Source organism: Spermophilus citellus, assembly GCF_964194105.1.
Source record: "Spermophilus citellus genome assembly, chromosome: 12".
Lineage (NCBI taxonomy): Eukaryota > Metazoa > Chordata > Mammalia > Rodentia > Sciuridae > Spermophilus > Spermophilus citellus.
Genome location: NC_138198.1, coordinates 46774258 through 46799228, shown reverse-complemented (window position 1 = coordinate 46799228; position 24971 = coordinate 46774258). Strand labels below are relative to the sequence as shown.

General features: G+C 40.2%; 1 long non-coding RNA gene across 1 annotated transcript in view; it reads right to left on the bottom strand.

Annotated features, from left to right (window-relative positions):
* The window catches only part of LOC308631738, a 33383-nt gene extending 20307 nt beyond the window's left edge, over nucleotides 1–13076 (bottom strand). The window contains exons 1-2 of the long non-coding RNA XR_014018326.1: nucleotides 12787–13076; nucleotides 12225–12302 (exon numbers count right to left, since the gene is read on the bottom strand). This is a non-coding gene — a long non-coding RNA (uncharacterized lncRNA). The remainder of the gene's footprint in view (nucleotides 1–12224; nucleotides 12303–12786) is intronic.
* Nucleotides 13077–24971: the final 11895 nt, after the last annotated feature.

Genomic DNA, 24971 nt, shown 5'->3' with positions numbered 1-24971 from the left:
TCCAGGCATGACATAGATCTTGAACTAAACCTAGGCTGGTAGAAATGATAAGGTGTCAGATCCCTAACAGATGTGGGACAAAGAATCTCTTGCATCTGTTGAGGACCCAAAGTCCTTAGGCAGGGCAGGGAGCTGACTCAAAGCCCAGGTCCTCCAGTGCCCAGAGTTGCAACAGGAAGCTGCCAGCAGGAGCCAGACCTTACATAAACTTTCTCAGACAATGGGGGACCTTCATTCCTCCTCTTGTGCACTTTGGATGTAACACCATCAATTAATTAGGACCACATTTTGCCTTACAGGGACTTTTATTGTTTGTAACAAGATTGCTATCAGGAGCCAGCAGCAGGCAAGTGGGAAGCCTGCAGCTGTACCAAACAGGGCACACACGGCTTCTCTGTTTGAATGGCAGGGAGTCGGGCTGTGCTGGTACCTTTTCTTTCCTATTGACAATGATAGGGTGCCACTAACTGCCATGGGGTAGAAAGGTCATCTCTCTTATCCTGCTTTATGTGTTATTTTGGGGATTTCTTCAAATTTCAGTGATGTTTAGTTTGTTTTTTGGATCTACTGTGATCAAATAAAAAATTTTAAATGTGTTCCTTTGGACAGTGGGACTTTCGACTCCATCGGAACAACTTCTTAAAAGAAATGGACAGATCAAGTGATGAAACGCAGCCCTCAAGTATTTGGGATCCAGAAAAGCACACAGATCACATATTTGCCAAAAGCACAATACTCCAAAAACTAGACTTTCAGGACAACGTTAAGGTACATGGAGATACAGCAAGGTCAGAACCAGAAATCACCAAAGCCAAAGCAGACAACAAGAGAAAGATGCAGCATCCAGGTCCACACAGAACAGATGGTCCACTGGGAGGCGGCCATTAGGAGAGGAAGACACAAGGAGCAGTGAGTTCCATGCGGGGCAATTATCAAAGGCAAGTTCAGCAGGTAAACTCCAGAAGAGCAGGGAGGAAACATTTTAGAGAGGAATCATCACCCAAGTGGTGGAGGCAGGTATCCAAGCAAGTCATAAGGAAGATTCCAATAAAGGGAAGCCTGAGCTGGTAGGAGGTGCTACTGCTTAGCACAGCAGGCTCCCACTGCTGGGTCCCAGCATCCCAATATGTGCTCTTTATCCCAGAACCGGCAATCACTGTACAAAACTTCAAAACAGCGGACAACAAGAACGACGACAGGCCTGTTTCAAGATAGTATGATACGGCCATGTTGCAGTGACTACCAAGGAAACGGTAAACCCTGAGAGGAAGGGTAGTAGTTCCTGTTAGCCCAGGATGGTTGATCAGGGAAGACACACAAAGAAAGAGACAGACAATGTTCTTAAGGGAACAGATGGAACACTCAGACACAAACAGGCCGCATTCCTGCTGGTATATGACCAATCAGTAGGGAAATGGTGGGCTACTCAATAAAAGGTATTAGAATGAGTGAAGATGTGGAAGTTGGGCCCCTTCCTCACACCATAATAATTTGGTTTGCTAAATAATTTCCAAGTAGAAAAAAAATTAGATGTGAAAAGCAGAGCTCTACAAGTGCTACAAGAAACCACGGGATTAAAGGCTTTCTTCAGTCAACACAAAACCTGAAAGACAGGAAAAATGAACAGATTTGGAAAACTGACAGTTTTCTCTACATTAAAAACTCCACAAATATGAACACCAATGGCTGATGCAAACAAGTGCTACTCCTTTCCCATGTTATAAATTGCTACAATTCAATAAGGGGAAAAAAACCTCTCAACTATGAACCCAAAGTAGGAAATATAAAATATGAAAGCATGTTCAATCACATTCAGGATAGAAATGCTAATTAAAATTTCACTGACATACAACTTTTCATTACTACCACACAGAAACTTAAAGTTTAATACCTCTTGGCAAAGGTGTCAGGAAGTAAGTTCTCTCATGCATGACTGAGAATCAAAATTGGTATGATCTTTGCAAAAACCAATTTGGCAAAAAAAAAAATCAAAATTTAAAAATGTGTAATCATTTTGATTTACAGAATCCATAACCACACCTGTACAAAATGACACATGGGTAAGTATTACAAGGCAACATCATTCATAGCAGCAAAAGGCTGGGGCCCAGCATCATGGACCAGTCTAGGTATGTAGAATAGCATGCAGGTAAAGAAGCACACCATGGCCATTAAAATTGAACAAATGCAACAGCTGCAAGTACTGCTATGGAAGGAAAATCAAGACAGGATTTTTATGTAAAAAAAAAGATGCAGAATAGTTTGTGTAGTGATTATTTGAGTAAAACTATTAAACATTTACAAGCTTATATAAACATGACCCTGGAAGTAGACATGAGAAGTTTCTAGGAACTCTTGCTTCTGCAAGGATAAGAGGGAGTTCCCCTTTCACCTTACTTCCCTTCACATCTTTCTAATTTTATTCTTATACATGTAAAATTCATAAAACAATAAAGTTTAAAATTGTAGTGAACCAGTCACAGAAGGATAAGTACTGCATGATTCCTCTCATAGGAGGCATCTAAAATGTCAAAAACGGACAATAGAATGGTGGTTTCCAGGGGATGTAAAAAGGGGGATGTGGGGAATCACTGTTCAGTGGGTACACAGTTGGTTATATACAATGAGAAAGTAAGTGATCTGTTGCATAACACAGTGCTTGTAGTTAACCAGATACTGTACTTAAATTTGTTAGTAGAGCACACCTCATGTTAGGTGTTCCGACCACAGTATATACACTCAGCACAAAATGTCACATCCTTTATTTACCCCTTCTTAGCCATTGTTACTCCCCAAAGGAATGTCATTACTGGGCTTATAATCTGGGAAGAAGGGAAAAACTGTTGTGGCACTATATGGGCCAGGCCATTTTCTACCTCTTTCGAGGGCTCTGGGCATTAATCTGTAAAACAGGCAGTAACTGTGGTTTATAGTAAACAATAATATCCTAAGCGGAAATAAAAGAATGAATGATTGAGGTCCATTCTAATCTTTTAAGTTTTAGCTTAACATGCTTACAGGGAAGTCTCCCTGCAATCTTGGCCCACAGGTCTTCCATCCTCACACTGAGCCCTTCAGAACACACCTCATTCTTAGTACTGACTCCCCAGTCCCAGCACAAGGACAGACTGCCTCAATGCACCATCATCCCAGGCCCTGGAATTATCACTCCCTTGCAGGCCCTCGCAAATTTAAAGTCATCACCACTGAGCAAGCCTCCAGCCGCCATTTCTGAAAATGCCCACAAGATGGAGATATCACTGCGCGGATGAGAAAAGCCCTCTGCCTTCCCCAAGGCTGCAAACTCGCTTGTGGTGTAATTATTGCTCATTTGTTCATCTGAATATTTGAAATGAATGGTTCACATATTCCAATAATTTTGTTGTCCTTCAAAAAGAAAATATTTAGAACTTTTTTGCTTAAAAAGTACATTTTCAAAGTTGAAGCATTTGTAAAGTCTGCTTTCATGAAACAGTTGCATATTATATCCCCAGGGGTCTGTGTGAATAGTTCTGGATTTTTGTTGTATTTTGGCAGTTTCATGAAAATTAATGCTACACTGTTTCTAAAAGAGCACTTTTAAATAAAGCTGTAAGAGGACTAGAGGATGGATTCATTTTAATACTCCTGCCTTGCCTTAATTGTCTGCATTTTTTTTCTTCAGCAGTTTCTTTCTCGTCAATTTATCATTCCAAGTTTTATTAGCATCCAACATATTAACACATTTGGAATAAATGGAAAACTCTAAGCTCCTGATGATGCCCAGTTGCATTTCCAAGTGGCCCCAAGGGCCTGAAGGGGTTGTTTAGTTAGCCTGATTGTCTAGGATTTAAGAAAATCGAGCCTGTTTCTAAATTAAGGCAATGGAGTTATAAATTTCTAGTACTCTACAGGATTCTGGTGCTATGTTCATTAGTTAGGGGTATGCTGATGGCGGGGGTGGGTTCTTTTTGCAAAAATATGTGACTATTGTCTAATATTTCAATCTCTTTCCGGAGAGTTTTCCTTTGGGTTTCAATAATATATGTGTATATAAAACATTTCATCAACAACAACAACAAATCTTACAAGTTCTACTGAGTTTACACCTCAGTAAAAATAGTCACTTATCTTAAAGAATTAAGTTGTCAAAATGAAAAAAAATAAACTGCAAAAATAACTGTTTTCACAAGTGCAACTAACATAATATACTTGGACAATGGTGTAAGTTGAACAGCCCTTACGTTTCTTTACTTTTACAGTCACAGAGTACAGGCTAGCATGATGTGAGAAAGCAGCGGTGGTGCAGCCAGGAGCTTCCTGGTATTAATGAAACTGGGCATGATATTTCAAATGACTCTTTGCATGATTTTTCAAAACTGCACAGTGATGGTCAAAAGACATGCAAATGTAAAGTAAGTAATAAATTCTTAGGAAACCAAATTCCTATAGCAATAGTGCAACTTGAAAGGGAAGAGGAGCTGTTCCTGCCATTGCTGTTCCCTAGTGACCTGGTCTCAGGGTGTGCACTCTCCTGGAGGACTTAATCACCATCCCTGCTTTAAGATGAGGACTGGACCTCTCACCACACTGGAGCCTCCAGTACATCTCCCTTGGCATCACACTTTGCATACCCCAGGCCAACATTTCTACACCCACTTTGCTTTTCTTCCACCAGGTCTTAGTTCCCTATTTCTAGCATGCATTTGTACAAGCCTGGACCCTCACTCATTCTGCTTCCCCTGCTGGCTCAGTCTCTACTGCTGAAAAATTAGAGTTGGCTTCTTCTCCCACTTCCAAACATGAACAGCTCCCATGATCTCAGGATAAAGTCTAGCCTCCTCCCAGAGTATATTCAAGGCACCCAGGACCCAGCCCAACCCTTTGTGGTTTAACTTCACCACCACCCCAGCAAAGGCACAGCAAGGAGTCCAAGCAGGGAAGGAAATCAGACAAGAATCCTTCAGGATCTGGTCCCGGACCTGCCAGCTAAAACCTGGTCTACTCTCCAGGGGTTGGGAAGTAGGTAGAGCCTGGGGCTTCCTTTTACCTGGGAAGCACATCCCCAAACCCAGATCTTCAATGAGCCTGGGGACAATTTAGATCTCCTGTCATTACAGCTTCTTAATATAATGGACTTCTAAACCGTTCCCAACCAGCGAATGGTGAATTCACTAGATCCTTCAACCAGTGCTTACCCCAGTTCTACAATGACCAGGCCTCGGGTACTGAAGGGGACACAGTAGTGAACATAACCTTGTTCTAGTCCAAAAGAATTGGTAACTCAACTGATGTGAGAGACTCATCAAGTATCCTGAGTCCAACATCAATCTTCCTCTTTTGGCCCCAAATCTTGCATCTTATGACAAGTGTCATCTCTAAGGTGATCTCTTCAAGTAGATTTCCTAACAGAAAGTGCCCTAGGCTAAAGGACAGAGCTACAGACAGGTAAGTGTACCTTCAGTGTCATCAGCTGGTTTCCTTATTACCGAGACTCAACTTTGCCCGAGAACACCAGACCCAGGGCCATGCTGGGCTGTGGCAACTGAGAATCTGACACCACAGGACTGATACGTCATTTTAGGCTAATGGTGACATGCAGCTAGGCAAACCCCACTAGACACCCCTTCTTCCTGGGACTGTGAAGTCTGGTCTGCTCTACAACCTGACAAAAGCACCTATCACCAGTAGAACTGAGCAACACACACTTCACAATACACAGAAAAGGACTTGCATGTAAAATCTAGTCTCGCTTGCTTTAAATTTGGGATTTACTCATACCTAGATTTGGGTTGCACATACCTAGATTCCTAATGAATCAGGAGCTGCTGGAAGTTATGTGCCGTCACCCTCTGCACCCAGGGGACTTCACACAGTATATGGACATTTTTTCTTGCTCACCAAAATCACCCTCTAAGGTAAGGGTTAGCATAATTGGTATTTTACCCTCAGGGATTAAATGACTTCCAAGGGAGTGAGTTGGAACCCTAGCAGTCAGCACTCTTGCCATGTAAGGGTAACTGCTTTTAATTGTTCTAAAATTACAGGTCTTACCTTTCCCTTGTAAACACATCCTTGTGCAACTGCTGGCTTCTAGGAGGAATAATCAGTGATAATTTCTGGTGGTCTAATATTCTTGCCAAGTTAAATTCCTTCCATGTACCTTTATAATTTCTCTCTCTTCTGGTAGGTCCTGGATTAATTATAGCACCTTACCTTCTTATTAATTACACAGTACCACTACCTTCCGACTTACATAGATTTAAACATTCGAAGGTAAAAACTAATGTGCCTAAGACAAATTGTAGAGCTTACATAGTTTCTGAGCCATTTTTAAGGGGTGAGTTAAAACATTCAGATATTTTAGAAGACATTTCTATATTTTCTCTGGGAAGCATGTTGAGGGGGTGATATGAAAAATAGCAACAAATCCCCTCTAACAAAATATTTGCAGTGTGAAAGATGGAGCAACCTTCTTGCCTCTGGAGCTGCTTCTGTCAAGAAACGCTTCTGACTCTGCCTTTTATCTGTCCCTTCCCTTCCACTATGCTTCATTAGATAGCTTCCCTTCACTTGAAGGGAGTGAGCTGTCAGCAATCCTCATAGACTCACCTCTCCAACCTGCCCTCCTGGGGGTGAAAGATGATAAAGGTATGGGGGGGCACACTGGGTCCAGATGAGAATTTTGAGGAGTAGAAAGAGCCATTACCAAAGTTGCTGTATCTAAAAACTGCAGAAGTTTCACTTGGGGAGAAAAGACTGGAGGAACAGGAACAAGTCAGTCAAACACCAAGTTTGAGCAAATCATCTTAATTTTTGCAAAACAAACAGCTCACTAAATACTGTCACTATTAGTGATTATGTAACCTACAGGGATTTACTAACTGCTTTGTTCTGATAATAGCTCATTAGAGAAGTTTCTCAAAGTCCCAAACCATTAGGCAGCAGGATTTATGACAAAGGGTTTAAAGAAAACCCTCACATTTCCTGTCTGTTTAAATGTACATTGAAATTAATTGCTAACATAAATTAAGAATCCAAGTTATTTTCATTTGAACCATAACAATTTCTTGCCTCTCAGGATGGTACCATGAGTGTTAATTTTATCAAAGTTCTGTAGAAAACATCATACACTTGGCCAAGGAAACATTAATCATTCCGATTTAGATACTTCTGAATCAATTTCATTCACCATCATATGCCCTGTGATAAAGAGGAAACTCTGCCCAGGCCTTCTGGACCAGCTTACTATTTACAGATACATCCAGACTTTCATCCGACAGTTCTCCTGAACCAAAGTTACAGCCATTATGCTTACATGGGCTTTGATCTTTCCATGTCATCTGTGACAAGTGGAATTTCAGCATTTATAAAATTCTGCAGCCGTCTTCAGAACAGATGCCCTTCGGCAGTTTTTATTTTGCTGTCATTACTCAGAGAATTAGCAGAAAACAAATCATTATTTGGAGCCCTTTTATGGGACCAGACGCCCATGATTCGTTATGGGAAAATAAACAAGGAGAGAAATGAATTACAGTAGATGGGGTAGAGAGAGAAGATGGGAGGGGAGGGGAGGGGAGGGGGGATAGTAGGGGATAGCAAAGGTAGCAGAATACAACAGTCACTAATATGGCAGTATGTAAAATTGTGGATGTGTAACCGACGTGATTCTGCAATCTGCATTTGGGGTAAAATTGGGAGTTCATAACCCACTTCAATCTAATGTATGAAATATGATATGTCAGGAGCTTTGTAATGTTGTGAACAACCAATAAAAAAATAAAATAAAAAATTAAAAAAAAAAGATTTGAGAGCTTTGTCTCTCAGCCTACCTGGGCACAGGGCAAGGTCAGCTCCTTACTCTCAACTGTTTAGGGGTACTGTGTTAGGGTGTGTGGAACTCTAAAGGTCACTATGATAAATGTGCAACTGAAATTAGTATTAACCCTTCTGAAAAGCAATTTGACTTCAAAGTATATATATCCTTGAAGAGCATAATTCTACTTTGGGGACCTAAAGTAATGAAATGGCATCATGGTTATTTATACACTAAAAGTGACATGCAGGAAACTATTCACTGGAAACATTATTTAGATCGTGGTTAACTAATCAATCAGGTTCAATGCAGGAATGGCTAAGGAAACCCAATATTATTTACTGACAGAATATTACAGAACCATTAAAATGATTACCTATATTGTGATAATGTGGAAAATGTTGATATATAGGCTGAATGAAAATATCAGGATATGAAACTGTAGTGTCTGATCACAACTGTATAAAAATACTCTCAAAAGTGAAAAGCTATGAGTTGACAAAGAATGTAAACATAGGACCTCTATTTTATAAAGTAGAATAGAGATGAAATTTCAGTTTCCAAAAAGAATGAACATTATCATAATAAAAATGAGAATATTTCTGTTCCTCAAATCCTGTGCTGACGACTCGGGTCAGCTTGGCTATAGCCCTTTGTTTATTTGGTGTCACATGTTGGGCATGTGCTCCGTGTCAGACACTCTGCCAGGTAAGTGGAGACTTGCCACACAGTTTCACCCCGTTGTCCTACTGTGTTAACACATCACTTTCGTGGACCTGGTTTCTGGGCATTTTTCTTTTCCCCTCTTTAAAAGCCCAACATTCCACAGGTCCAACAGATTAACTGCTTCTCCAAGTGAGCATTAATTTGATTTTTCATGAGGCCACGGAGAAGCCAGAACAATGAAAGGACCATAAAAAGGAGAGAAGGAAGGGGAAAGCTGATAAGCAAAAAAAAAAAAAAAAAAAAAAAAAAAAGAAAAGAAAAGAAAAAAGAAAAAGGCAGAGAACAGAGCTGCCATGAGGAAGGGAACGAGGAGCCTGGGCCCCAGGGATGAGGCTGGGCTGCCTCCACTGTGCACCAACTGCAGCCTGGACAAGCACCAGCTGTCTGGACGCTCAGTTTGTTGTCCCTCCCCAGCAGCTGAAACAATCCCCTCCGACCACAAGTGTTCATCCTGCAGAATGTTTTAACAGGATCGCGTTGCTAAAATTGCTTCAATGACGTGATGGAAATAAAACAAGCATAATGTATTTTTCCCTCCTTTGGTTTTTCTAATGACTAAGCAATTAATTCAAATGCGTTATCGTCTGCCCAAGTTTGCTTCTCAATTTCAGCCAAGTTAACTGGATCAGACAACTCCACTGTTCAGCGTTTTTACGTGTAAGTCCGGGAGGGTTCCTTTTCATGACTAACGGGTGGGTCTCTTACACAACCCATTCAACTGCAGTCAACTACTGAGCAGTCAAATCTGTGGCCACACAGGCCTATGAAAAGCACAGCAAGTGAACATCTGAAAATTCAATAAGTGCAATATTTATACAGTCTTGAAATTCTCAGCAGATCAATTGTAAACTTTGCTCAGTTAAACCAACATTGTTCTTCATTCACAAGGACGGAGCTGCATTTCAGGGTACAAGCATACTCCACTGGGTAACTCATGTCCCTACTGTTCTCATTCCCCGTGTCTGTACATAGTGGTGAAGACTGGAGACCATAGGAGAAAGGACCTGGGGCCCAGGTAAGCCCCATCAGAGGCAGAGAACATCACCAGAAAGTCCAGGATCACCAATGTGGTTTATACCCTGCCAGGAAAGAGGAGGTTGCCAAAGTTATCTTTTCCTGGTCAAAGGAACAGCTCCTAAAGTGCACATAGGTTCTGTTCTGATGAGCACCAGGAGTCATTTTGGATTCATTCCATAAAACTGTGGATGATCACCACAATCCCAGGATTTGGGGGTGGGAGGTTGGGGTACCAGGGATTGAACTCAGGGACACTTAATCACTGAGCCACATTCCCAACCCTTTTTACATTTTATTTAGAGACAATATCTTGCCAAGTTGCTTAGTGCCTTGCTAAGTTGCTGAGTCTGGCTTTGGACTCATGATCCTCCTGCTTCAGCCTCCCAAGCTGCTGGGATTACAGGTGTGCATCACTGTGCCTGGCCAATCCCAGGATTTTGAACTTGGAATAGACCAATAGATAACCAGTAGTTTTGAGGTATTTCAAACTAAAAGCAGTATGGAGCTTTGGAAAACTTGGAATGGAACCACCATTTAATCCAGCTCTCCCTCTCCTTAGTCTATACCCAAAGGACTTAAAAACAGCTTACTACAGGGACACAGCCACATCAATGTTTATAGCAGCACAATTCACAATAGCTAAACTGTGAAACCAACCTAGATGCCCTTCAGTAGATGAATGGATTAGAAAATGGGGTATATATACACAATGAAATATTATTCAACAATAAAAGAGAATAAAATCATGGCATTTGCAGGTAAATGGATTGAGTTGGAGAAGATAATGTTAAGTGAAGTTAGACAATCCCCCAAAAACAAATGGCGAATGTTTTCCGATAAAAGGTGACTGACTCATAGTAGGGAGGGGGAGCATGGGAGGAATAGACAAATTCTAGATAGGGCAGAGGGGTGGAAGCGGAAGGGAGGAGAAGGGAGGGGGCAGGGGCTTAGCAATGATGGTGGATTGTGATGGACATTATTATCCAAAGTACACGTATGAAGACATGAATTGGTGTGAACATACTTTATATACAGTCATGTTCTACATGTGTAATAAGAAATGTGATGCATTCTGCTGTCATGTATTTAAAAAATAAAAGCAATTAAAAAAAAACTTACCTTATGAGAAGCAGGAGAAAAACTCTGCTGTAACCCCCAGAGGAATACAAAGCCATCATGTAAACAAGGGGAAATGGATCTTCAGATTCACTAGCCCCAGCGCTACTCTTCCTACTGTGAATCTGCTTGAGCCACCCCAAAGGACTTCCCCAACATTTGCTTTCCACTTTTAGAAAGAAGAAACCTCAAGGGGACGGAGGCCAAATGGGACACTGCCTTGTAGACTCCAGGAGGCCAAGCAGAGGTAGAACCTGGGAAAGCAACTAGTTCCACAGGAATTCTTAGAGGGAGACAATGGTGCTGTATCTATCCAGGGACAAATTCAGAGAAAGGCTTCATGCCTGACCTCCATCTACCTGCCCACATACCTAAGCCCCTGGAGCGAGATGGCTATCACAGGGACACAGATGAGCTGGTTTGTTTGAATTGAAACATGAAGCCAGGCTACTTTTGATGGAAATTAGATATCATTTGACGGAGGACTGGTTCTGCCAATTAGGTGTACATAGATGTTTTAGTAACTGAATAAGTGACATCTGAATGTTTTGACAAAAATCAACCCATACCCCATAGACAAATTACACCCTTTACAACGATGGAAACTTATGGTTAAAAATGGTTTAGACGGGCTACTTAAAACTTCAAGATTCAAAAATCTTTTAGATTATAGGTAAGCAAGTGGCCACAGATTACTCCTTCTATTTATTAGATGGAAGGTCTGATAACCCTGGAGATTGGTCATTTTCATGGTGTGAAACAGCTGCCCTCCAGGTTCAGGTTTTATAAGGCTTCATTCAAAATGAGGTACAGCTTCTTGCCAGGCACCCAGGCTCAGGGCCCCCCAAACACAGGCCTCTGTCAAAAGTTCTCACTGATAAGGATCTGTCCAAAGACCCCTGGCAGAGGTATGGCAAGCCCAGAGCAGATAGCAACAGACTGCTAGAGACAGCCAGTGATTCAAGGCTCAGGTGAGGATACCAGTTGTGGAACAGGCTGTCTATTCTCCCACTCACTAGCTGAGTGACTCGGGATAAGCTGCTTAGCCTCTCTGTGCCCCAGTTTCCTCTCCACAAATAAGGGCTCATCATAGAACCTACTTAAGAGTTAAGTGGTACTTGAAAGTACTAATTTCATGGAAAACACAGGGCCTGGCTTCTAATAAATGTTAATTATTGTTCTTCTAATGTGTGGTGGCCAATCAGAATGATTAACTATCGATGGCGGACAACTGTTTGAAATATACAATCTCATTGTTCCCCAGTTCTGTACCCCAGCAGAGAGCTCCTAATTCAGGCAATAATGAAGGGCATTCATACGGCAAACATCAGTTAAACTTACCAGTCAGTGATTGGACTTGCGCATCTCCATCCCTATTGCCAGTAAGATTTCTTACTATATAACTTATTTAAATGAGCATGGTTAAGTAGTATAATTACATCAAGGCCCCATGAAGTGGCTCAGACTGTAATTGTGTGTCATCAACTAGCAATCTTTGAGAAGAAAAATGCATGTATTAGAAAACAGACAGCTACAGAATAGGGAAAGGAGGAAATAGTAAGACACCCACCTATTAGAAGAGAAAGACCGGAAGTTGTAAGGCTCCGAAGCAGAGTGTGTGTTCCAAGAAGAGGAGTCAGGGGAACTGCTAAAGGAAGGAAAACTCACTCACCAAGCTATATGGAGGGGGAAGCACTTCCCCTGCCTGCTGCTGTTCAAAAGCTCTCCATGCTGATGGATGGGTGGGTGGGAGTTGGATAGATTCTGGCAGACTGTTTAAAAATCTATTATTTGAAAATTATATTAAAAGATCTCTTTAGTTCAAACACATGACAGTTTTCCTCTGCGTTTTAGGTACAGTGATTTTATTTTTTGGTGGTTCAGGGAGTTGAACCTTGCACCTGATACACACAAGGCACATACTATGCCACTGAGCTACACCCCCAAGTCCTCTGCCTCTTATCTAAATACTTGTCATTGATTAGTCAGTGGTCAGGGAGTTAGTTTAGGCTACATCTGTCTGCTCTGACTTCACCCCACAAGCTGGGCAGAAGACATGTCACAGAATGCAATTAAGGTGCTGTGTTCTCCCCCAGGTTAACCTCAAAAGGGCCCCACACGGACAAATCTACCTGTTCTCCTTCTGCAGTTCCGCTTCCTTCTCCTTGGTGGCTAAGAGAGAATTCTCAAAGTCATAGGAGAAGAGGTGGAAGGGGCTGTGGGGCACGTAGGGCAGCTTGTCTGTGGTTGGCGACGCCTTCAGTGTGGTGGAGGGAGGCCGAGAAGCTGAGGCAGGATTGGGGGGTGGCGGGAGGGCAGGCCGGGTGGCCTCAGGCCCAGTGGATGCTCTGTGCAGGAGATTGCCTGCTGCTGTGCTGGTTGGGATCCGTTTTTCCTGTAAGGTGTCACTTGAGGTGTCTGGGAGCGCCGAAATCTGGGGGGCAGTACCCTTCTCAGTGGTGCCCTGCTCTAAGGCAGGACTGGTATCTCTGTTGGCCCGGAAGGAAAGGGAGGCAGGAAAGGGAGGCAGGAAAGGGAGAAAGAAGAGGGAGGAAGGAAAGGGAAGAAATTTGGGAAAAAAGAAAGTTAGAGAGAGAGAGAGAGACATATGTAAAACCCACTCTGTGGTAGCATTTGACTCCAGTTCAGCTGTGTTTCTTGAGCACAGAATCAACACCCATCACCAGAAACTTCAGATTGTCTGTCACTCTTGGCCCCTGGATTGCTCAGTTGGTTGGCTGGGGATCAGAGGTGCAGGGAAGCATCTCCCAGACCAATTCTGGGCTCTGGGAGGGATTTGTGGGAATCTTGAAGGCTCTCCTGCATCACTCCCTGCTGCTTGTGTTGGCACCTGAATTTCCACAGTTTCAACTTCATCTATTGTCTTGGTCAAATAGAGGATCTGTCCTCCTGCTAAAAAGCCCAACCTTGAAGTATCCAAAAGGCCTATCTATAACTGCCAGAGCCCCAACTGACACTGGAGCCCTTGGGTGGCGGCCTGCGAGCGCCAAAGCGCCTCCAGCCAAGGGCGTGCGCATGCGCGACAGGTGCAGGGCGGACTGGAAGCCCAGAGCTGCCTGCAAGAAGAAGACCTAGGGGCTGGGGATGTGGATCAAGCAGTAGCGCGCTTACCTTGCATGCGTGTGGCCCGGGTTCGATCCTCAGCACCACATACCAACAAAGATGTTGTGTCTGCCGAGAACTAAGAAATAAAAATATTAAAAATTCTCTCTCTCTCTCTCTCTCCTCTCTCACTCTCTCTAAAAAATAAATAAATAAAAAAATAAAAGAAAAGTTGGTTTAAAAAAAAAAGAAGACGACACAAACACACACACACAAAATAATAATAATAAAAATAATAATAATAATAACAACAACAACAACAACAATAATAATAATAAATAAAAACAACCCAATAAATAAGGACCTAAACAGACGTTTCCCAGAAGAGGATATACAATCGACCAACAAATATATGAAAAAATGTTCATCATCTCTAGCACTTAGAGAAATGCAAAAGGTAGTATCATAAGAGACACTGCAGAAATACAAAGGATAATTGGAAATTATTTTGAAAAGCAGTATGGAGATTCCTGGGAAAGCTGGGAATGGAACCATCATTTGACCCAGCTATTCCCCTTCTCGGTCTATTTCCTAAAGACCTAAAAAGAGCATGCTACAGGGACACTGCTACATCGATGATCATAGCAGCACAATTCACAGTAGCAAGACTGTGGAACCAACCTAGATGCCCTTCAATAGATGAATGGATAAAAAAAATGTGGCATTTATACACAACGGAGTATAACTCTGCATTAAAAAATGACAAAATCATAGAATTTGGAGGGAAATGGATGGCATTAGAGCAGATTATGCTAAGTAAAGCTAGCCAAGCCCTAAAAAACAAATGCCAAATGTCTTCTTTGATACAAGGAGAGTAACTAAGAACAGACTAGGAAAGAAGAGCACAAGAAGACCAACATTAAACAAGGATGAGAGGTGGGAGGGTAAGGGAGAACTATGTAATGTTTTGAACAACCAACAATAAAAATAAATAAAATAAAATAAACATCACATCCTTTGGCTAAAAAATAGGACAAGAGAAACAAACAAACAAAAAAAAAAGAAATTCATCATGAAATATATATTATCCACAGATCCATAAATATATATTTTACTGAACATGGATGTATGTATAGTGTTGTTCATCTAGGAAGCTAACCCATAAGTTGAATTTTCAGTTCCAACTGCGTTCAGGAGGAGTGATCTCTTATCACAATTTGTATCTCCAGAGATGAAATAGAAGACACCATCAGAACACTACCAACCAAGAAATGACCAAGACAGGATGGATACACAGCCGAGTTCTACAAGACCTTTAAAGAAGAACAAACACCAATACTCTTCAATTTGTTTCAGAAAATAGAGAGGCAGCACTTGCAAACTCATTCTGAGGCCAATATCACTCCGATTCTAAAATCAGGCAATGATACACCAAGGAAAGAAAACTTCAGATCAATATCTCTATTGAACATAGATGCAAAAATTCTCAATAAACTTCTTGCAAATCGAACACAAAACATATCAAAAAGATCATGCATCACAAATAAGTGGGATTCATCCCAGGGATGCAAGGTTGGTTCAACAGCCTGAAATTAATAAATGTAGTTCAACAGGTCAATAGACTCTAAGATAAGAATCATATGATCATCTCAATAGATGCAGAAAAAGCATTTGACAAAAGACAGCACCCTTTCATGTCCAAAACACTAGAAAAACTAGGGATAACAGGAACATATCTCAATATTGTAAAGGCTATCTACGATAAGCCTCAGGCTAACAACATTCTAAATGGGAAAAAAAATTAAAGGCATTCACTCCAGAAACAGGAACAAGACAGGAATGCCCTCTTTCACCACTTCTATTCAACATAGTTCTTGAAACATAGGCTAAAGGGATTAGAGAGTTGAAAGAAATTAAAGGGTTATGCACAGGAAAGGAAAAACTTAAATTAGCAGTATTTGCTGAAGACATTATTCTATACCTAGAAGACCCATAAAGCTCCACCACAAAACTTCCAGAACGAGTAAATGGATTCAGCGAAGTAACAGAATATAACATCAACACCCATGAATCAAAGGCATTTCTTTATATCAGTGACAAATCCTCAGAAAGGGAAGTGAGGGAAACTGCCCCATTTACAATAGCCTCAAAAAATAAATAAATGAAATACTTGTGTATCAACTTAATGAAGAGGTGAAAGATCTATACAATGAAAACTACAGAACCCTAAACAAAGAAATCAAAGAAGACCTAAGAATATGGAAAGGCCTAATTTGCTGTTGTATAGGCAGAATTAATATTAGCAAAATGACTATACTACCAAAAGCACTATAGAGATTTAATGCAATTCTGATCAAAATCCCAATGACACTCCTCATAGAAATAGAAAAAGCAATCATTATTTTTTTTTCTGAAAAAAATAAGAGACACAAAATAGGTAAAGCAATCCTTAGCAGGAAGAGTGAAGCAGGTGGCATTGCAATACCAGATCTTAAACTCTACTAAAGAGCAATACTAACAAAAACAGCATGGTAATGGAACCAAAATAGACTGGTAGAACAATGGGACAGAATAGAGGACACAGAGACTATCCCACAAAATTAAAATTATATTAGATAAAGGTGCCAAAGTCAAGCATTGGAGAAAAGATACCATGTTCAGCAAATGGTGCTAGGAAAACTGGAAATCCATATGTAACAAAATGAAATTAAACCCCTATCACTCACCATGCACAAAACTCAACTCAAAGTGGATCGAGAACCTAGGAATTAAACAAGAGATTCTGTGTCTGACAGAAGAAAATGTAGGCCCTAATATTTATCATGTTGGATTAGGCCTCAATTTCCTTAGTAAGACTACTATGGCACAAGAATTAAAACCAATCAATAAATGGGATGGAATCAAACTAAAAAAGTTTCTTCTCAGAAAGAAAAAAACAATTTGTGAGATGAACAGAGAACCTTCAACCTGGGAGCAAATGTTTACCCCTCACAGCAGAGAGAGCACTAATCTCTAGGGTATATAAAGAACTCAAAATGCTAAGCACAAACAAACACACAGACACACAAAATAATAATAATAACAACAATAATAATAATAATAAATAAAAATAACCCAATCAATAAGGACCTAAACGGACATTTCCCAGAAGAGGATATACAATCGACCAACAAATATATGAAAAAATGTTCATCATCACTAGCACTTAGAGAAATGCAAAAGATAGTATCATAAGAGACACTGCAGAAATACAAAGGATAATTGGAAATTATTTTGAAAAGCAGTATGGAGATTCCTGGGAAAGCTGGGAATGGAACCACCATTTGACCCAGCTATTCCCTTTCTTGGTCTACTCCCTAAAGACCTAAAAAGAGCATGCTACAGGGACACTGCTACATCGATGTTCATAGCAGCACAATTCACAATAGCAAGTCTGTGGAACCAACCTAGATGCCCTTCAATAGACAGATGGTTAAAAAAAAAATGTGGCATTTATACACAATGGCCCCCCTGGGGCCTACTCAGCTAGTCCTGCTAACCTGGGCCCTACTCCCCCTAGCCCTGCTCCCCTGGGTCCTGCTTCCCCTGGCCCTGCTCTCCCTGGCCCTTTTCTCCTTGCTCTGCTCCCCTGGGCCCTGCTCCCCTGGGCCCTGCTCCCTGGGAACTGCTCTCCCTGGCCCTGCTCCCCTGGGCCCTACTCCCTGTGTGCCCTTCTCCCCCGGCCCTGCTCTACCTGGCGCTGCTCCCCTGGGCTGTTCTCCCTCTGGTCCTCCTCCCCCAGGGCTCTGTTCCATCTGGCCCTGCTCTCCTGGGCCCTGCTCCCCCATGGGCTCTGCTCCCCCAGAACCCTGTTCCCACTTGGCCCTGCTCCCCCTGGTCCTACTTCCCCAGGACCCACTCCCTCTGGCCCTGCTTCCCCTGGACCTGTTCCTCCTGGCTCTGCTCACCTGGGTCTTGTTCCCCTGGGCCCTTCTCTCTCTGGTCCTGCTTCCCTGGGCCCTGCTCCTCCTATCCCTGCTCTCCTGGGCCCTACTCTTTCCTGGCCCTGCTCCCTGGGCCCAGCTCCCCCGTGGCCCTACTCCCCTGGGTCCTGTTCCTCTACACCTACACCAAACTCCCTGAGTTTATATGTATTATTTCCCACACCCTCCAAACCTAAGCAGGCAGGGACACACTGGGGACAGGAGAGGTTCGCGGGGCCAGTACCTGCGGGCCTATGGGACTGAGTCTGGACGCTGCCATGGGAGCCCGGCCTGGCGTTGGGAACCTGCCATCCACGCTGGCGCCTGCGCCTTGCCTTGCTGGGGCCCCAACGGACGCCAGAGCCCCAACTGACACTGGAAACCTTGGGTGGCGGCCGGCGAGCGCCAAAGCGCCTCCAGCCAAGGGCGTGCGCATGTTCCAAGGGTGGAGGACGGACTGGAAGCCCAGAGCTGCCTGCAAGAAGAAGACCTAGGGGCTGGGGATGTGGCTCAAGCGGTAGCGCGCTTACCTTGCATGCGTGTGGCCCGGGTTCGATCCTCAGCACCACATACCAAAAAAGATGTTGTGTCTGCCGAGAACTAAGAAATAAAAATATTAAAAATACTCTCTCTATATCTCTCTCTCTCCTCTCTCACTCTCTCTAAAAAAAAAATAAATAAAAAAATAAAAGAAAGAAAAGTTGGTTTAAAAAAAAAAGAAGACGACACAAACACACACACACACAAAATAATAATAATAATAATAATAATAATAATAATAATAATAATAACAACAACAATAATAATAATAAATGAAAATAACAAAATCAATAAGGACCTAAACAGACGTTTCCCAGAAGAGGATATACAATCGACCAACAAATATATGAAAAAATGTTCATCATCTCTAGCACTTAGAGAAATGAAAAAGATAGTATCATAAGAGACACTGCAGAAATACAAAGGATAATTGGAAATTATTTTGAAAAGCAGTATAAAGATTCCTGGGAAAGCTGGGAATGGAACCACCATTTGACCCAGGTATTCCCCTTCTCGGTCTATTCCCTAAAGACCTAAAAAGAGCATGCTACAGGGACACTGCTACATCGATATTCATAGCAGCAGAATTCACAATAGCAAGACTGTGAAACCAACCTAGATGCCCTTCAATAGACAAATGGATAAAAAAAGTGTGGCATTTATACACAATGGAGTATTACTCTGCATTAAAAAATGACAAAATCATAGAATTTGGGGGGAAATGGATGGCACTGGAGCAGATTATGCTAAGTGAGGCTAGCCAAGCCCTAAAAAACAAATGCCAAATGTCTTCTTTGATATAAGGAGAGTAACTAAGAACAGACTAGGGAAGAAGAGCACGAGAAGACCACCAACATTAAACAAGGATGAGAGGTGGGAGGGTAAGGGAGAACTATGTAATGTTTTGAACAACCAACAATAAAAATAAATAAAATAAAATAAAAAATACATCCTTTGGCTAAAAAGTAGGACAAGAGAAACAAACAAAAAAAAAAGAAATTCATCATGAAATATATATTATCCACAGATCCATAAATATATATTTTACTGAACATGGATGTATGTATAGTGTTGTTCATCTAGGAAGCTCACCCATAAGTTGAATTTTCAGTTCCAACTGCGTTCAGGAGGAGTGATCTCTTCTCACAATTTGTATCTCCCAAGATGGAACAGAAGACACCATCAGAAGACTACCAACCAAGAAATGACCAGGACAGGATGGATACACAGCCGAGTTCTACAAGACCTTTAAAGAAGAACAAACACCAATACTCTTCAATTTGTTTCAGAAAATAGAGAGGCAGCACTTGCAAACTCATTCTGAGGCCAATATCACTCTGATTCTAAAATCAGGCAATGATACACCAAGGAAAGAAAACTTCAGATCAATATCTCTATTGAACGTAGATGCAAAAATACTCAATAAATTCTTGCAAATCGAACACAAAACATATCAAAAAGATCATGCATCACAAATAAGTGGAATTCATCCCAGGGATGCAAGGTTGCTTCAACAGCCTGAAATTAATAAATGTAATTCAACAGATCAATAGACTCTAAGGTAAGAATCATATGATCATCTCAATAGATGCAGAAAAAGCATTTGACAAAATACAGCACCCTTTCATGCTCAAAACACTAGAAAAACTAGGGATAACAGGAACATATCTCAATATTGTAAAGGCTATCTACGATAAGCCTCAGGCTAACAACATTCTAAATGGGAAAAAAAATTAAAGGTATTCCCTCCAGAAACAGTAACAAGACAGGTATGCCCTCTTTCACCATTTCTATTCAACATAGTTCTTGAAACAGAGGCTAAAGCGATTAGAGAGATGAAAGAAATTAAAGGGTTATGCACAGCAAAGGAAAAACTTAAATTAGCAGTATTTGCTGAAGACATTATTCTATACCTAGAAGGCCCATAAAGCTCCACCACAAAACTTCTAGAACGAGTAAATGGATTCAGCGAAGAAACAGAATATAACATCAACACCCATAAATCAAAGGCATTTCTTTATATCAGTGACAAATCCTCAGAAAGGGAAGTGAGGGAAACTGCCCCATTTACAATAGCCTCAAAAAATAAATAAATAAATGAAATACTTGTGTATCAACTTAATGAAGAGGTGAAAGATCTATACAATGAAAACTACAGAACACTAAACAAAGAAATCAAAGAAGACCTAAGAATATGGAAAGGCCTATTTTGCTCTTGTATAGGCAGAATTAATATTAGCAAAATGACTATACTACCAAAAGCACTATAGAGATTTAATGCAATTCTGATCAAAATCCCAATGACACTCCTCATAGAAATAGAAAAAGCAATCATTAATTTTTTTTCTGAAAAAAATAAGAGACCCAAAATAGGTAAAGCAATCCTTAGCAGGAAGAGTGAAGCAGGTGGCATTGCAATACCAGATCTTAAACTATACTAAAGAGCAATACTAACAAAAACAGCATGGTAATGGAACCGAAATAGACTGGTAGAACAATGGGACAGAATAGAGGACACAGAGACTATCCCACAAAATTAAAATTATATTAGATAAAGGTGCCAAAATCAAGCATTGGAGAAAAGATACCATGTTCAGCAAATGGTGCTAGGAAAACTGGAAATCCATATGTAACAAAATGAAATTAAACCCCTATCACTCACCATGCACAAAACTCAACTCAAAGTGGATCGAGAACCTAGGAATTAAACAAGAGATTCTGTGTCTGACAGAAGAAAATGTAGGCCCTAATATTTATCATGTTGGATTAGGCCTCAATTTCCTTAGTAAGACTACTATGGCACAAGAATTAAAACCAATCAATAAATGGGATGGAATCAAACTAAAAAAGTTTCTTCTCAGAAAGAAAAAAACAATTTGTGAGATGAACAGAGAGCCTTCAACCTGGGAGCAAATGTTTACCCCTCACAGCAGAGAGAGCACTAATCTCTAGGGTATATAAAGAACTCAAAATGCTAAGCACAAACAAACACACACACAAAAAAAATAATAATAATAACAATAATAATAATAACAATAAATAAAAATAACCCAATCAATAAGGACCTAAACAGACGTTTCCCAGAAGAGGATATACAATCGACCAACAAATATATGAAAAAATGTTCATCATTTCTAGCACTTAGAGAAATGCAAAAGATAGTATCATAAGAGACACTGCAGAAATACAAAGGATAATTGGAAATTATTTTGAAAAGCAGTATGGAGATTCCTGGGAAAGCTGGGAATGGAACCACCATTTGACCCAGCTATTCCCCTTCTTGGTCTATTCCCTAAAGACCTAAAAAGAGCATGCTACAGGGACACTGCTACATCGATATTCATACCAGCAGAATTCAAAATAGCAAGACTGTGGAACCAACCTAGATGCCCTTCAATAGACGAATGGATAAAAAAAAATGTGGCATTTATACACAACGGAGTATAACTCTGCATTAAAAAATGACAAAATCATAGAATCTGGAGGGAAATGGATGGCATTAGAGCAGATTATGCTAAGTGAAGCTAGCCAAGCCCTAAAAAACAAATGCCAAATGTCTTCTTTGATATAAGGAGAGTAACTAAGAACAGACTAGGGAAGAAGAGCACGAGAAGAAGACCAACATTAAACAAGGATGAGAGGTGGGAGGGTAAGGGAGAACTATGTAATGTTTTGAACAACCAACAATAAAAATAAATAAAATAAAATAAAAATTACATCCTTTGGCTAAAAAATAGGACAAGAGAAACAAAAAAAAAGAAATTCATCATGGAATATTTATTATCCACAGACCCATAAATATATATTTTACTGAACATGGATTTATGTATAGTGTTGTTCATCTAGGAAGCTCACCCATAAGTTGAATTTTCAGTTCCAACTGCGTTCAGGAGGAGTGATCTCTTCTCACAATTTGTATCTCCCAAGATAAAATAGAAGACACCATCAGAAGACTACCAACCAAGAAATGACCAGAACAGGATGGATACACAGCCGAGTTCTACAAGACCTTTAAAGAAGAACAAACCAATACTCTTGAATTTGTTTCAGAAAGTAGAAAGAGAGGCAGCACTTGCAAACTCATTCTGATGCCAATACCACTCTGATTCTACAATCAGGCAATGATACACCAAGGAAAGGAAACTTCAGATCAATATCTCTATTGAACATAGATGCAAAAATTCTCAATAAAATTCTTGCAAATCGAACACAAAACATATCAAAAAGATCATGCATCACAAATAAGTGGGATTCATCCCAGGGATGCAAGGTTGGTTCAACAGCCTGAAATTAATAAATGTAATTCAACAGATCAATAGAATCTAAGATAAGAATCATATGATCATCTCAATAGATGCAGAAAAAGCATTTGACAAAATACAGCACCCTTTCATGTTCAAAACTCTAGAAAAACTAGGGATAACAGGAACACATCTCAATATTGTAAAGGCTATCTACGATAAGCCTCAGGCTAACAACATTCTAAATGGGAAAAAAAATTAAAGGCATTCCCTCCAGAAACAGGAACAAGACAGGTATGCCCTCTTTCACCACTTCTATTCAACATAGTTCTTGAAACATAGGCTAAAGCGATTAGAGAGATGAAAGAAATTAAAGGGTTACGCACAGGAAAGGAAAAACTTAAACTAGCAGTATTTGCTGAAGACATTATTCTATACCTAGAAGACCCATAAAGCTCCACCAAAAACTTCTAGAATGAGTAAATGGATTCAGAGAAGTAACAGAATATAACATCAACACCCATAAATCAAAGGCATTTCTTTATATCAGTGACAAATCCTCAGAAAGGGAAGTGAGGGAAACTGCCCCATTTACAATAGCCTCAATAAGTAAATAAATAAATGAAATACTTGTGTAGCAACTTAATGAAGACGTGAAAGGTCTATACAATGAAAACTACAGAACCCTAAACAAAGAAATCTAAGAAGACCTAAGAATATGGAAAGGCCTATTTTGCTCTTGTATAGGCAGAATTAATATTATCAAAATGACTATACTACCAAAAGCACTATAGAGATTTAATGCAATTCTGATCAAAATCCCAATGACACTCCTCATAGAAATAGAAAAAGCAATCATTAATTTTTTTTTCTGAAAAAATAAGAGACCCAAAATACGTAAAGCAATCCTTAGCAGGAAGAGTTAAGCAGGTGGCATTGCAATACCAGATCTTAAACTATACTAAAGAGTAATACTAACAAAAACAGCATGGTAATAGAACCAAAATAGATTGGTAGAACAATGGGACAGAATAGAGGACACAGAGACTATCCCACAAAATTAAAATTATATTAGATAAAGGTGCCAAAGTCAAGCATTGGAGAAAAGATACCATCGTCAGCAAATGGTGCTAGGAAAACTGGAAATCCATATGTAACAAAATGAAATTAAACCCCTATCATTCACCATGCACAAAACTCAACTCAAAGTGGATCGAGAACCTAGGAATTAAACAAGAGATTCTGTGTCTGACAGAAGAAAATGTAGGCCCTAATATTTATCATGTTGGATTAGGCCTCAATTTCCTTAGTAAGACTACTATGGCACAAGAATTAAAACCAATCAATAAATGGGATGGAATCAAACTAAAAAAGTTTCTTCTCAGAAAGAAAAAAACAATTTGTGAGATGAACAGAGAGCCTTCAACCTGGGAGCAAATGTTTACCCCTCACAGCAGAGAGAGCACTAATCTCTAGGGTATATAAAGAACTCAAAATGCTAAGCACACACAAACACACACACAAAAAAAATAATAATGATAATAATAATAATAATAATAATAATAATAATAATAATAATAATAAAAATAAATAAAAATAACCCAATCAATAAGGACCTAAACAGACGTTTCCCAGAAGAGGATATACAATCGACCAACAAATATATGAAAAAATGTTCATCATCTCTAGCACTTAGAGAAATGCAAAAGGTAGTATCATAAGAGACACTGCAGAAATACAAAGGATAATTGGAAATTATTTTGAAAAGCAGTATGGAGATTCCTGGGAAAGCTGGGAATGGAACCACCATTTGACCCAGCTATTCCCCTTCTTGGTCTATTCCCTAAAGACCTAAAAAGAGCATGCTACAGGGACACTGCTACATCGATATTCATACCAGCAGAATTCAAAATAGCAAGACTGTGGAACCAACATAGATGCCCTTCAATAGACAAATGGATAAAAAAAAGTGTGGCATTTATACACAATGGAGTATTACTCTGCATTAAAAAATGACAAAATCATAGAATTTGGAGGGAAAAGGATGGCATTAGAGCAGATTATGCTAAGTGAAGCTAGCCAAGCCCTAAAAACAAATGCCAAATGTCTTCTTTGATACAAGGAGAGTAACTAAGAACAGACTAGGGAAGAAGAGCACGAGAAGAAGACCAACATTAAACAAGGATGAGAGGTGGGAGGGTAAGGGAGAACTATGTAATGTTTTGAACAACCAACAATAAAAATAAATAAAATAAAATAAACATCACATCCTTTGGCTAAAAAATAGGACAAGAGAAACAAAAAAAAAAGAAATTCATCATGAAATATATATTATCCACAGACCCATAAATATATATTTTACTGAACATGGATTTATGTATAGTGTTGTTCATCTAGGAAGCTCACCCATAAGTTGAATTTTCAGTTCCAACTGTGTTCAGGAGGAGTGATCTCTTCTCACAATTTGTATCTCCCAAAATGAAATAGAAGACACCATCAGAAGACTACCAA